Source organism: Bison bison, unplaced genomic scaffold (genome assembly GCF_000754665.1).
Source record: "Bison bison bison isolate TAMUID 2011002044 unplaced genomic scaffold, Bison_UMD1.0 scf7180017859193, whole genome shotgun sequence".
Lineage (NCBI taxonomy): Eukaryota > Metazoa > Chordata > Mammalia > Artiodactyla > Bovidae > Bison > Bison bison.
The window spans coordinates 15,360-28,477 of NW_011489765.1; the positions used below are offsets into that span (position 1 = coordinate 15,360).

Consider the following 13,118-nt stretch of genomic DNA (forward strand, 5'->3'; position numbering starts at 1 on the left):
AGAGTGACCTGGATAAAGACTTGCTGAGATTTCTTAACAAAAGAGGGTAAAGCTCTTCCTCTTTCTAGTTGCTTTTTCCAAAAGAGACATTCCCGGTTTTCAATTGCATTTGAGATGAAAGATTATGCCTTATTTGAGACTGTAGGGCAAGATGTTTCACAGGACCCAATCTGGTGTTGAGAAGATGGTTGGACTCAGAGAGAGGGTGATTGATGGAGAGTGGTCTCTAACTGCACCTGAGCTTGTGCTTGACACGGGCATGTCTGGAGTCAAGGGTTTGGGTCAGGCCTGGATCTCCATGTGAGCCTGAGGTGGAGGTTGAAACTGCTGCATGGTTGGATGCAAGGTTAGTGGTTGAGCCTGGGTCTCCATGTGAACTTGAGGTGGTGACTAAGAGGCATGGTTGCATGTCCATGTGATACAGAGGTGATGGTTGCACCTGGGACATGGATGGAGTCTTGTTTTGAGATTCATCCTGGGCCACAGGTTGAGTCAAGTGCTGGGCCAATATCAGTTGTGAAGTTACTTTTGATGAAATTTGGAATGGTTTGGCCTTAGAACTCTCATTGTTAAGACAGGGCATAACTCAAGAGGTGACCCAGGTACTATGACAGTAGCCACCAAACTCTCAGTGTACAAAAAGGGGTGACCCCCAAAGAGATAACTGCATATCTTCTGTAGATGGTTCCCCAAAGTGTTAGAATATTGGGGCTTCTTGGGAACAAGCAGCTGTTCCAGTTTGCCTTTAAGCTCCAGAAGTTTTGGTGACCCAAGGTGTCCTGCTTGTCACTGAGTTACTTGATCCTCTTCCCCAATGAAGTTAGGTGATAGCCTGCCTCCTCCTTATTTTTCTCCTTCCAAATCTTCCCTTCTACCCTCTTTGTGGTTAGTATCTCCAACATCTTCTGGACATCCATGTTGATAAAAGAGAGGCCACCAGCCTCTACCTGCCTATTTGTGGGGTCTCCCCAAAATGAGGCCTTTGGTAAGTGGCTGGGAAGGTTATCTTGCTCGGATTCTAAATGTGTCAAGGTGGAGAAGCTCCAGGCTTTGGCTGCCTCCTGTAACCATGCCAGGGCTGATACAAGACTGGTTGAACAGACAATGCCTGAGATAGCTGGTCTTTAAGGGGAGTGTGGAGATGACCTGTGTGGGATGGTACCCAGTGCCAGTGCCATGGAGTCATCCTAAATGAGACTCAGCATGGAGCCTGATGGTGGTGGGGCAGAGGAGGGTGTTGGAGGTAGACAGCAGGCACTCACATGAGAGGGGCTTGGCAAGGAAGGGGACAGGGCAAGTGGCCAAGGTGAAAGCCTCTCCAGTGGAAATAAAGGCTCTGGTGTTGGAGAAGCACTCAGGGATGAATGTGAGGGAATGGAAACAGAGGAGGTTACTGAACCTGGAGAAATGGTAGAAGCCCAAGGTAGGGGACACTTGATCAGAGGAGCTGGGGAGATGGTGGGAGCTGCCTCTTCCCTGCATGGTTGGTGGGTTCTAGCAGGAACTGATTGGCAAGCCTCACCAGGTGAATCTTTACATGAGAGCTGATCAAAGCCTCCCTTCTCAGGGAACCTCCCTAGGTGTCTGCAGGAGACATGAGGAACAAGCTGCAGCCAGGAGCCTTGGGGCCAGGAGGACTGGGCAGTGCAGGCAGGGGTGGGCATCTGCACCCCACAGTCTGGCACGGCCCCAGTGCTGACTTCACAATGTTCCTGCTGTCCCTCACCCCAGGACTTTGGCCATACCCCGCCCCCAGAACTCCCCCTCTCAGCTCAGCCCCAGGCTGCCAGTATCCCTGGGGTCACACCTTAGGCTTTAGGAGGAAGAACCACCTAGAAATGAAAGGAAAGATTTCCAGAAATGGAATCAGATCCCGGCCCTCTTCCAGGGCTTCCTGGCAATCTCTTCAAGCTGAAAATCGGCATACTGGGTCATGGTGGTGAACATAGGAGCCTAGGGGTCTAAAAGGGAGTGGAGTGCATTGTCACTTTAAGGGTACACCACTAGGAGATTGGAGACCAAGCACCTGTGTCCAAGGCCACATAATCCCTGACAGTGATGGTGAAGCTCATGAAAGGTTTATCATTTACAAAGTGTTTCCATATTCTTTACCCCTTGCCTGTGGGGAGAATGGGCAGGCACAACTCTGCAGTTGAATCTGAGCAAAGTAAAATCATGTGTTCTACAAGTCCTTGAGGGCTCACCTCCCAATGTGGGTGCTATTTGTCCAATGCACCCCACATGCCCTTTGGTACAGAGCCTTTTCCAGGCCCCTCACAGCTTCCTTCTAGTATCTGGGTAATGTTCTCCTTCCCAGAAGCCTCCCTGGGAGTTCTGTTTCTCAAGGGAGAAGTCCTGCCACTGGCCCCTCTCAGAGTCCATGGAGCTGGGTCCTCATGGCCAGAAAAGTGGGGACTAACTCTGGGGGTACTCATGGCTGGATGTCAGAACTCACTTTTCAAAGCTCCATTTCTCTTGATGCTCCTACTTCTTCCCCTCTGTTCCATTCAATGCTGAGAGAGAAAATGAGGACTTAGGATCCAAATCTCAGTCTCCTCTCTCTAGACAAGCATCAGACACCAGCATCCATACATGATATGACTTTCTACATTTCACTGACAGCTCTGTGATTCTTCTTTCCTTTTGCTCATTTTTAAATGGATGAAATGTTTTGTTTTCGCCCTTTGAAGGACATAAAGGATTTTCAACGTGAGATTCACTCTAGACTTCTTTCTTCACTGTTTCTCTGTTCAAGAAACACACACATTCTTAGACTATGGGTGAATCCAAGCTTCATCAGGCAGGTCTCTGCTTCCTGATACCAGCCTCCCCACTTCCCAGCTCCTGCTCTGAGGCTCTCAGGGCTTCAGCACTGCCAGCAGGTCAGTCCTGTCTGAGACACTGTTCACAGCTGCTGAACTAGTGCTCAGGAGTCTGTCCTCTGGCTGAGATTCAACTCAGAATCCAGTCATTGGCCTCTGGTCACTGTGTTTGGGACCTCCATGGAGCCACCTACTGACCTGGATACACGGGTTGAGATCTTTAAATAGAAATCCTAGTGTTCACTGTATCTCTGCCCAGCCTGGTTTGTCCCTAGAGGGATGACCATCTAGTCTTCCTTGAGAATACATGTCCTGTTCTTTTCCATCTCAAGAGTCATATTAGTTGACTCATAAAAGTGAAAATAATAATAGAAAAGAACAGAGAAATATGTGCTTGTGAGTCTGGACCAAGAGTTCCTTGCCTTCCTGATGTTTCCATGTTTCCTAGGAGGAGAAAAGGATGAGTTATACTCAAGTTAGTGAAGGATCAGGAAAAAGAGCCCCAGTCCACACAGAAACGTGAGGATTGTATCAATCACCCAGGGAGCGGAACTGGAGTTCACCCAAATATCAAAAGTGCTTTTCAGAGAAAAGAGAGGATTCTCCATTGTCTGCATCATACTGCTGCCCTCAGACAACTGAGCACAGGATGTGCACTTGGGGACTAAAGTACTCAGCCCAACTCATAGAGCTGTGGTCTCGTCACAAAGGGCTCTTGGGCATAAGAGGGAGTAGCAGAGGAGGAGGCAGGACTGTAGCCCCTCCCTAACCATCCAGCCCCTCAGCTTCATGCATCTCCCTCCCTTCCTCTGAGCTTTCCCATCTACTTTCTCATCCTTTTAGATAGAGACATTAGTCAAGTGTCGATTCAGTCCACCTAGAACTCAAAGAATTCCTGGTTCCTTTCACATCACTGCTTGAGCCCCATCACCACTTTTAAAGATCTGGAGTTCCCCCTAATTTTGGTTACTCCGATCTATTTTTACTCTTAGGTATTTTTTTTTTTTTAAATTTTCTAGTTCAGTTCAGTCCAGTCGCTCAGTCATGTCCGACTCTTTGCAACCCCATGAACCGCAGCACTCCAGGCCTCCCTGTCCATCACCAACTGCCAGAGTCCACCTAAACCCATGTTCATTGATTCGGTGATGCCATTCAACCATCTTATCCTCTGTCATCCCCTTCTCCTCCTGCATGCCATCTTTCCCAAAATCAGGGTCTTTTCAAATGAGTCAGCTCTTCCCATCAGGTGGCGAAAGTATTGGAGTTTCAGCTTTAGCATCAGTCCTTCCAAAGAACACCCAGGACTGATTTCCTTTAGAATGGACTAGCTGGATCTCCTTGCAGTCCAAGGGACTCTCAAGAGTCTTCTTCAACACCACAGTTCAAAAGCATCAATTCTTCGGTGCTCAGCTTTCTTTATAGTCCACTCTCACATCCATACATGGCCACTGGAAGAACCATAGCCTTGACTAGACATACCTTTGTTGACAAAGTAATGTCTCTGCTTTTTAATATGCTATCTAGGTTGGTCATAACTTTCCTTCCAAGGAGTAAGCGTCTTTTAATTTCACTGCTGCAATCACCATCTGCAGTGATTTTGGAGCCCAGAAAAATAAAGTCAGCCACTGTTTCCACTGTTTCCCCATCTATTTCCCAGGAAGGGATGGGACCAGATGCCATGATCTTAGTTTTCTGAATGTTGAGCTTTAAGCCAACTTTTTCACTCTCCACTTTCACTCTCATCAAGAGGCTTTTTAGTTCCTCTTCACTTTCTGCCAGAAGGGTGGTGTCATCTGCATATCTGAGGTTATTGATATTTCTCCCAGCAATCTTGATTCCAGCTTGTGCTTCTTCCAGCACAGCATTTCTCATGATGTACTCTGCATAGAAGTTAAATAAGCAGGGTGGCAATATTCAGCCTTGATGTACTCCTTTTCCTATTTGGAACCAGTCTGTTGTTCCATGTCCAATTCTAATTGTTGCTTCCTGACCTGCATATAGGTTTCTCAAGAGGCAGGTCAGGTGGTCTGGTATGCCCATCTCTTTCTGAATTTTCCACAGTTTTCTGTGATCCACACAGTCAAAGGCTTTGGCATAGTCAATAAAGCAGAAATAGATGTTTTTCTGGAACTCTTTTGCTTTTTCGATGATCCAGCAGATGTTGGCAATTTGATCTCTAGTTCCTCTGTCTTTTCTAAAACCAGCTTGAACATCAGGAAGTTCACGGTTCACATATTGCTGAAGCCTGGCTTGGAGAATTTTGAGCATTACTTTACTAGCGTGTGAGATGAGTGCAATTGTGCAGTAGTTTGAGCATTCTTTGCATTACCTTTCTTAGGGATTGAAATGAAAACTGACCTTTCCCAGTCCTGTGGCCACTGCTGAGTTTTCCAAATTTGCTGGCATATGAGTGCAGCACTTTCACAGCATCATCTTTCAGGATTTGAAATAGCTCAACTGGAATTCCATCACCTCCACTAACTTTGTTCATAGTGATGCTTCCTAAGGCCCACTTGACTTCACATTCCAGGATGTCCGGCTCTAGGTGAGTTATCACACCATCGTGATTATCTGGGAGATGAAGATCTTTTTTGTACAGTTCTTCTGTGTATTCTTGCCATCTCTTCTTGATATCTTCTGCTTCCGTTAGGTCCATACCATTTCTGTCCTTTATCGAGCCCATCTTTGCATGAAATGTTCCCTTGGTATATCTAATTTTCTTGAAGAGATCTCTAGTCTTTCCCATTCTGTTGTTTTCCTCTATTTCTTTGCATTGATCACGGAGGAAGGCTTTCTTATCTCTTCTTGCTATTCTTTGGAACTCTGCATTCAAATGCTTATATCTTTCCTTTTCTCCTTTGCTTTTCACTTCTCTTCTTTTCACAGCTATTTTTAAGGCCTCCCCAGACAGCCATTTTGCTTTTTTGCATTTCTTTTCCATGGGGATGATCTTGATCCCTGTCTCCTGTACAAAGTCATGAACCTCATTCCATAGTTCATCAGGCACTCTATCTATCAGATCTAGGCCCTTAAAACTATTTCTCACTTCCACTGTGTAATCATAAGGGATTTGACTTAGGTCATATCTGAATCTTCTTGTGGTTTTCCCTACTTTCTTCAATTTAAGTCTGAATTTGGTAATAAGGAGTTCATGATCTGAGCCACAGTCAGCTCCTGGTCTTGTTTTTGTTGATTGTGTAGAGCTTCTCCATCTTTGGCTGCAAAGAATATAATCAATCTGATTTCGGTGTTGACCATCTGGTGATGTCCATGTGTAGAGTCTTCTCTTATGAAGACACAAGGCACAGTCAAAAGAGGGAGGAGTGCATGGTTCCCCAATGGCTGGGATGATCCTCTCACTCTTTAGCATATGAATTCCACCCCCTCACAAAACCTGCTGCTGCTGCTGCTGCTAAGTCGCTTCAGTTGTGTCCAACTCTGTGCGACTCCATAGACGGCAGCCCACCAGGCTACCCCGTCCCTGGGATTCTTCCAAGAGAGAACACTGGAGTGGGTTGCCATTTCCTTCTCCAATGCATGAACGTAAAAAGTGAAAGTGAAGTCGCTCAGTCGTGTCTGACTCTTAGCGACCCCATGGACTGCAGCCTACCGGGCTCTTCTGTCCACCGGATTTTGCAGGCAAGAGTCCTGGAGTGGGGTGCCATTGCCTTCTCCATCACAAAACCTAGCCAGGCCTAATACCATGGCCCCAGCCCTTGACCTCTGCAATGGTTCACACCCTCAAGAGTGGCTTCTCTCTGGATCCTAACAAATCCACCTCTTATCACTTTGTCTCTCAATGAATTTTTGCAATGAGACATCAGAGCCTGAGTTTCATTAGTTTTTGCCAGGCTTGAGTCCCGGGAGAGAGCTGAAGGACAGGAGGAAAAAGCAGTGGGAAAAACGTGCCAAGGAATTCCCTTCATAGCCCACCAGAAAATTTGCTAAATATCTGACCAGTGGTCATAGTTTCATTGGTCTTATCCCTGGCACAAGAAGAGAAAGGAGAGAAGAACCCCCACCAACTTGGGTAACAGCTACTGGGGCTCAGCAGATAGCGCCTTTGGGACATGCTGAGGAGTAGCCTCTCCAGAGTCCCTCAGTTGTCCCCCCTGCCACCCTCCTGTTCGCCAGAGGTTCGAAAAACCAAGAAATGAGAGATTGTAAAGGTCCCTCCAGCCAAAAGAGTGAGGACCTCTTACCTTATCCAGAGGTCTTCTGGAGTCTGAGACTGGACCGCATGAGCTTTCTCCTGAGTTCACTTTTTGCTGTCCCAGTTTCCAGCACGATGGGCCTTCCCCTGCGCTAGGTTTCTTCGCCTTCTGCTTCTAGTGTGGGAGCTTCGCTGAGTTGGGCTCCTGCTGTGCTTGGCCTCTTCCATGCAGAGGTTGTTTCAGCCAGATTAAACCTGAGTCACAGCACCATAGATGTCACTTGAGTGTGTGTTCCTTGGTTCTTTGTCTCGTCGCAATAAAGATTTGGAGCGACGGACATTAAAGCCCTCGGCGCGTCACAGCTCTCAGGTCTTGGACAAACCGTGTTATAGCCCTTAAGCAAATCAGTGTTACAGCTCTATTTTATTTAGAAGATAGCAGGAGAGAGACAGTGAGAGTGAGTGAGAGAGAGTGCACGCACACGGGAGAGAGAGAGTCCATGAGAAAGCCCTTTGGCTCCTCCTTTTATACGTTTTTTTCCTCCACCTCAGCTTGCCCTATGTAAATTGGGCTTAGCCAGGAGTGCTGTTTGTTCTGCCTGAAGTCTTCACTCTGGTCCTCGGACCTTCCTTTGACCTTCCTTGTCTTTTAGCCACCGCCATTTTAGACCCCTTTTCCCTATTCTACCTACCTAACAGTTGGACTCAAGAAAGAGATTGTAAAAAAAAAAAAGAAGAAGAAGAAGAAGAAGAAGAAGAATTTTGTAAGAAATCAAGATTAAATTGCAATGTGGAAAAAAAGGGACAGGGGACTTCTTTGGTGCTTCAATGGTTAAGAATCCACCTTGCAACACAGGGAACACGGGTTCAATCCCTCGTTGGGAACTAAGATCCCATCTGTGGAGGAGCAAATGACACCCCCCACTGCAGTGAAGAGCCCAGGCAGAGCAATGAGAGATCCCTGTGCCACAGCTGAGACCTGATACAGCCAAAGTAACTAAGTAATTTAAATAATAATAATAAGGATAGGAGAAACAAACATTACGTGATTTCACTTACATGAAATATAAGAAGATACACAGAGGCAGAGTATATTAAAGGATATCAGTGGTAGAAGGAAAGGAGGATGATGAGTTATTACTTAGTGGGTGCGAAGTTTCTGTTTGGAGTGATGAAAATGTTTTGGAAATATATATAGCGATTACACAATATTGTAAATATAAGCAATGCCACTGAGTTGTGCACTTAAAGTTGTTAAAGTGCCTTTTTTTTTTTTAATGTAAACATTTGAGGAATATGGTCTCTGAAGCTAGAATAAAATGCTGTCAGAGAAGAGAAAATACTGTCTTAAAATGTTACTGAGAAATAAGAAAAACGTAAGTAACCACAAAAGACTTGGTATTATCTTCCATTACAGGGATGAGGTATATAAGGGAACTATTTGGGTGAACTGTGGACAGAAAAATCAACAGTGAAAGACATAGAGGAAGAAGGGACAACAGATTGTGGTAACTTTTCAAAGTGGTTTTATTATTAATAGACTTATAGGAGATGCATGCTGAAATAGCCAGCACCCTTCACAAACTGAATTGAGGAAGCATCAATGTTTTCCTTTTACCTGCAACTCAGAGTTTCTTTCTCTTTTTTTGCCTCTTCTTTCTGAGGTATGCGTATTATGAGCTTTCTTTCCAGGTCATTAGAGTTTTCTCACAATTGTCCCCATAATAAAATAGAAGCTGATTTGTACTTAGTTTCCATATACACGCAGGGAAAATATGACTTGGTCGATATAATTATTTTTAGGTCTTTGAATAATGTTCAGAAAAGTTCAGCTTCACTTTGGTCACATTATCTCAAAGGGAATTTCCAAACTCACAGAGATACTGCAATAAATGTCTGCAAGTTAAATATCTCCCAGTTAAAGTTGCTTAGAAATCAGATATGAACCTTGTGTTGTCTTTGTTTTAATGGTCACCATAGAATATAATAAAAGTGTTGTTTAAAGAGAAATAAAGAATAGTTGCCAACATAAATGATGGCACCATTTTATTCTCTTAACTATTAAAATAAACTGGGAAAAGCCTTTTGAATTTGCTTAAGAAAAAAGCTGGACACCTTACCTTAGAGAGCAGGTAAGTTCTATTTTCAGATTTCTACAGAATTATTTGTATAACGAAACATATTACTACATAGTCATAGAATTTACTGTTTAAGTTTCATTATGGTACTGTGAAATATTACATGTACCTGACATTTAAGCCAAGTATCTGGTGAGTTGGACATGAGTTAACTTTTCTTTAATCAATCCACAATTAATCACTGTTGCTAGATCAATATGTTTTTAGAATTTATTATTTAAATATAATTTAATGATCATTTGCCCCTTGGCTTATGTTTGTTAGAAAACTTTAAACACATTTTCATACAGTCAACATGTGAAACTATTGCTCTATCCACCTGGTAATACAGAGCATCTCTTCATGGCTACATATTTTTTGTACAACTCATGTGTGATAACTTACCCTTCCTATGTCAATTGCATAAAGTAATAAAAATGACAGTGATAAACATTTTTTCATAACTTGGGGAATGTTAAAGGGAAGGTAGTAAAGCAGAAAGTCAGTGACTTATATTTCAGTAAAGGATACAGAAAATCTGTTAAGGAAAAACTCAAGAAGTACAAAGTATGTTAAATCACTCTGCTCTTACTTTCTATTAATTGCCCGAATGTGCCATAATTGTAGCTTGAGTTTCTCACTTCTGTATTTAAAAACACCACTTATTCTTTTACAATTTGGCAAAGACAGGGCTGTCTATTAAAATAGGAGGTTAATGAAGATGATTTGAATAAATATTCAGAATAAATGAAAGAGTGGCTAATAGAGCATGGTCAGATTTAGTTCTGTATATTTTGGAGACCACCCAGGTTGGAGACAACCAGGGTTTTAGGGCAAGTGACTGAGTTTTAATACATAAGACTACTCTTAAAGGTCTAATTTCCACAGTAAGCCAAGGGAGTGAGAAGTGGGGGATGGATTTGTGTGACCTTCAAATGATTTTTTTCTAATAGAAAACTAGGAAAAATTAGAGAGCAATTCTAAAGTGACCTTTCTGAGTCTCTATCATTCTGAAGTAAATTTTATTATAAGCATTCTGTGTTTTTATGTCTCTTAAATACATGACAAAATAATTATAATGATAATGACATGTAATTAAAATGAATTTTCATTTCATTCTATCAAATATTGAAATATAATTTATTTATTTGACAAATGCATACTGAATACTTAAAATAATCAAAGTATAGAGTGAGGATATAATGGGAAAACTGACAGAACTAATAATTTAATTCATGATGAGACACAGTGTCATATAATTAATTAAATGAGGGATGTATTGTATAATCTAATTCATCAAATCCTTCATAATTTGTCATTATCCAGTCACAATCTTATTATGGGAGAACTAGATAACTAACTTACTAAATGAGAATTTCAATAAAGCCTTCTAGATGATTTTAGTCTTTTTTCCACCTAGCACAATTCCTGAAACATAGTAATTGATAACTGGTTAATAACTTTTCTCACATCCAAAAGAGATGAGTTTATTTTCCTTTCTTTAGAGTTTAAATAAGTAAGATGGCTCAGAAAGTTCATATAATCTGTTCCAAAGTCAAACATTCACTATTCAACATATATTTGAATGGCATAAATTTTGTTTGGTTTTGTTTTTCATTATGTCCAGGTTAGGGAGAAAATGAGGAACTGGCCCTAACTCTCACCACGATAAGATTGTTTTAGAATGATAAGCTAAAGCACTTAACAGTATCGTAATTATTAGGAAAAAAAAATACAAAGCAAGGTAGATAGTTCTAAGAACCACAAGACTTAGAATATTTGAGTAACCATAGCATGGTGGGCTGTAGTTACTAAACTCTACCTGAAAGTAGTGGATTTCACAGAGTTCAATACACTGTGATAGTACTGAGCAAAGATTGGTTTGAAACTGCTAGTCCAGATTCACTACTTCAGGGAATCATTAGGGATTCCAAAGAAGAATACTTAAGTTTGAACTATAGATGATGGAACCTTCTATATACCTGGATTGGATAAAGGGAATTTAAAATATCAGGCTATAAAGGATCCAAGGAAAAGGAAAGCTGGAGGAATCGTGTTTCTTTCTGAGACTGGATCAGTTAATCTTATAGGAAATGAGAGACAATAACCTGGAGGGGAGTTGTAAATTTATTCTGACTTGTTTGGAAATTAATAGTCATCAACATCCAGCTATTGACTCCTCAAAATTTAGGTCAGAACCATGGACGAGGAGTTAGGGTCCAGCAGAGATCCTTAAACATATAGTTTAACTCCTATTGCTTATTGATGCCTAAACTGAAATACAAAAAAGGGATGTGGCATACTCATGCCAACAAGTTAGAAAATAGTACAACGAGATGAAGGAGACAATATTTTGCTTCATTTTCCAAATAGTCCAGTATTTTAAAGAATACCTTCTGTTGATATAATTATTAATTTTTTAAAACATGAAAATGACTGTTGTAGACATATGAGCTCCACTTTCTTATTTTCCATAGAAATACCTGAAAATAGGGAAAATGCTTTCAAGTTGTTCAGGAATATAGATTATGGTTTTGAGTCATGCATTAAACACTTTTTATATTTTAAAATGCAAATTAATTTGTAGGTATTTTTCACATATTCCTTCTCTTTCTAATGGCCTAGACTGAGTGCATTTTCAAGATTAAAAATTTTAAATAATATTCAATTTTCCTGAAATATTCAAGTACTGGTAAGACAAAAGTATCTGCATTTTAAAAGCTTTTGTTTATTTTCTTGGTAATTCATAATCATTTCATTGATTTTCCCCTTTTAGTCTGAAAATGCACTTACCAAAATGGCATTTAGGTTGTCTTTTTCAAATATGATATGACCTGGTATCTGATAAAGGATCTCAGGGGTAGGATTTTAGAAAAATAGTAAGGGAAAAAATGCTGAGAAGATATAAGTTAATTGATCAATTCATGCAGTAAATCAAGTATTAAATAAAGAATAATCTGTGATTGAATATATAACTTACCCACATAATAACTGTCCCAGTTAATCAGAAGAATATAATTTAGGGGAGAAGTTAGAATAGAGCCCTGCATTCTTTAAAATTATTGGGAATTATTTTATTTATTTATTTATTTTTAATTTTATTTTATTTTTAAACTTTACAATATTGTATTGATTTTGCCATATATCAAAATGAATCCGCCACAGGTATACATGTGTTCCCCATCCTGAACCCTCCTCCCTCCTCCCTCCCCATACCATCCCTCTGGGTCGTCCCAGTGCACCAGCCCCTAGCATCCAGTATCGTGCATCGAACCTGGACTGGTGACTGTTTCATATATGATATTATACATGTTTCAATGCCATTTTCCCAAATCATCCCACCCTCTCCCTCTCCAACAGAGTCCAAAAGACTGTTCTATACATCACTGTCTCTTTTGCTGTCTCGTATACAGGGTTATTGTTACCATCTTTCTAAATTCCATATATATGTGTTAGTATACTGTATTGGTGTTTTTCTTTCTGGCTTACTTCACTTTGTATAATAGGCTCCAGTTTCATCCAGCTCATTAGAACTGATTCAAATGCATTCTTTTTAATGGCTGAGTAATACTCCATTGTGTATATGTACCACTGCTTTCTTATCCATTCATCTGCTGATGGACATCTAGGTTGCTTCCATGTCCTGGCTATTATTAACAGTGCTGCGATGAAGATTGGGGTACACATGTCTCTTTCAATTCTGGTTTCCTTAGTGTGTATGCCCAGCAGTGGGATTGCTGGATCATAAGGCAGTTCTATTTCCAGTTTTTTAAGGAATCTCCACACTGTTCTTCATAGTGGCTGTACTAGTTTGCATTCCCACCAACAGTGTAAGAGGGTTTCCTTTTCTCCACACCCTCTCCAGCATTTATTGCTTGTAGACTTTTGGATCACAGCCATTCTGACTGGCGTGAAATGGTACCTCATAGTGGTTTTGATTTGCATTTCTCTGATAATGAGTGATGTTGAGCATCTTTTCATGTGTTTGTTAGCCATCTGTATGTTTTCTTTGGAGAAATATCTATT

The 13,118-nt window shown here is 41.4% G+C and overlaps 1 pseudogene; it reads right to left on the reverse strand.

The window, feature by feature from the left end:
• Window positions 1–8: 8 nt before the first annotated feature.
• Window positions 9–3,430, reverse strand: LOC104981611 (annotated as a pseudogene).
• Between the last annotated feature and the right edge of the window lie 9,688 nt (window positions 3,431–13,118).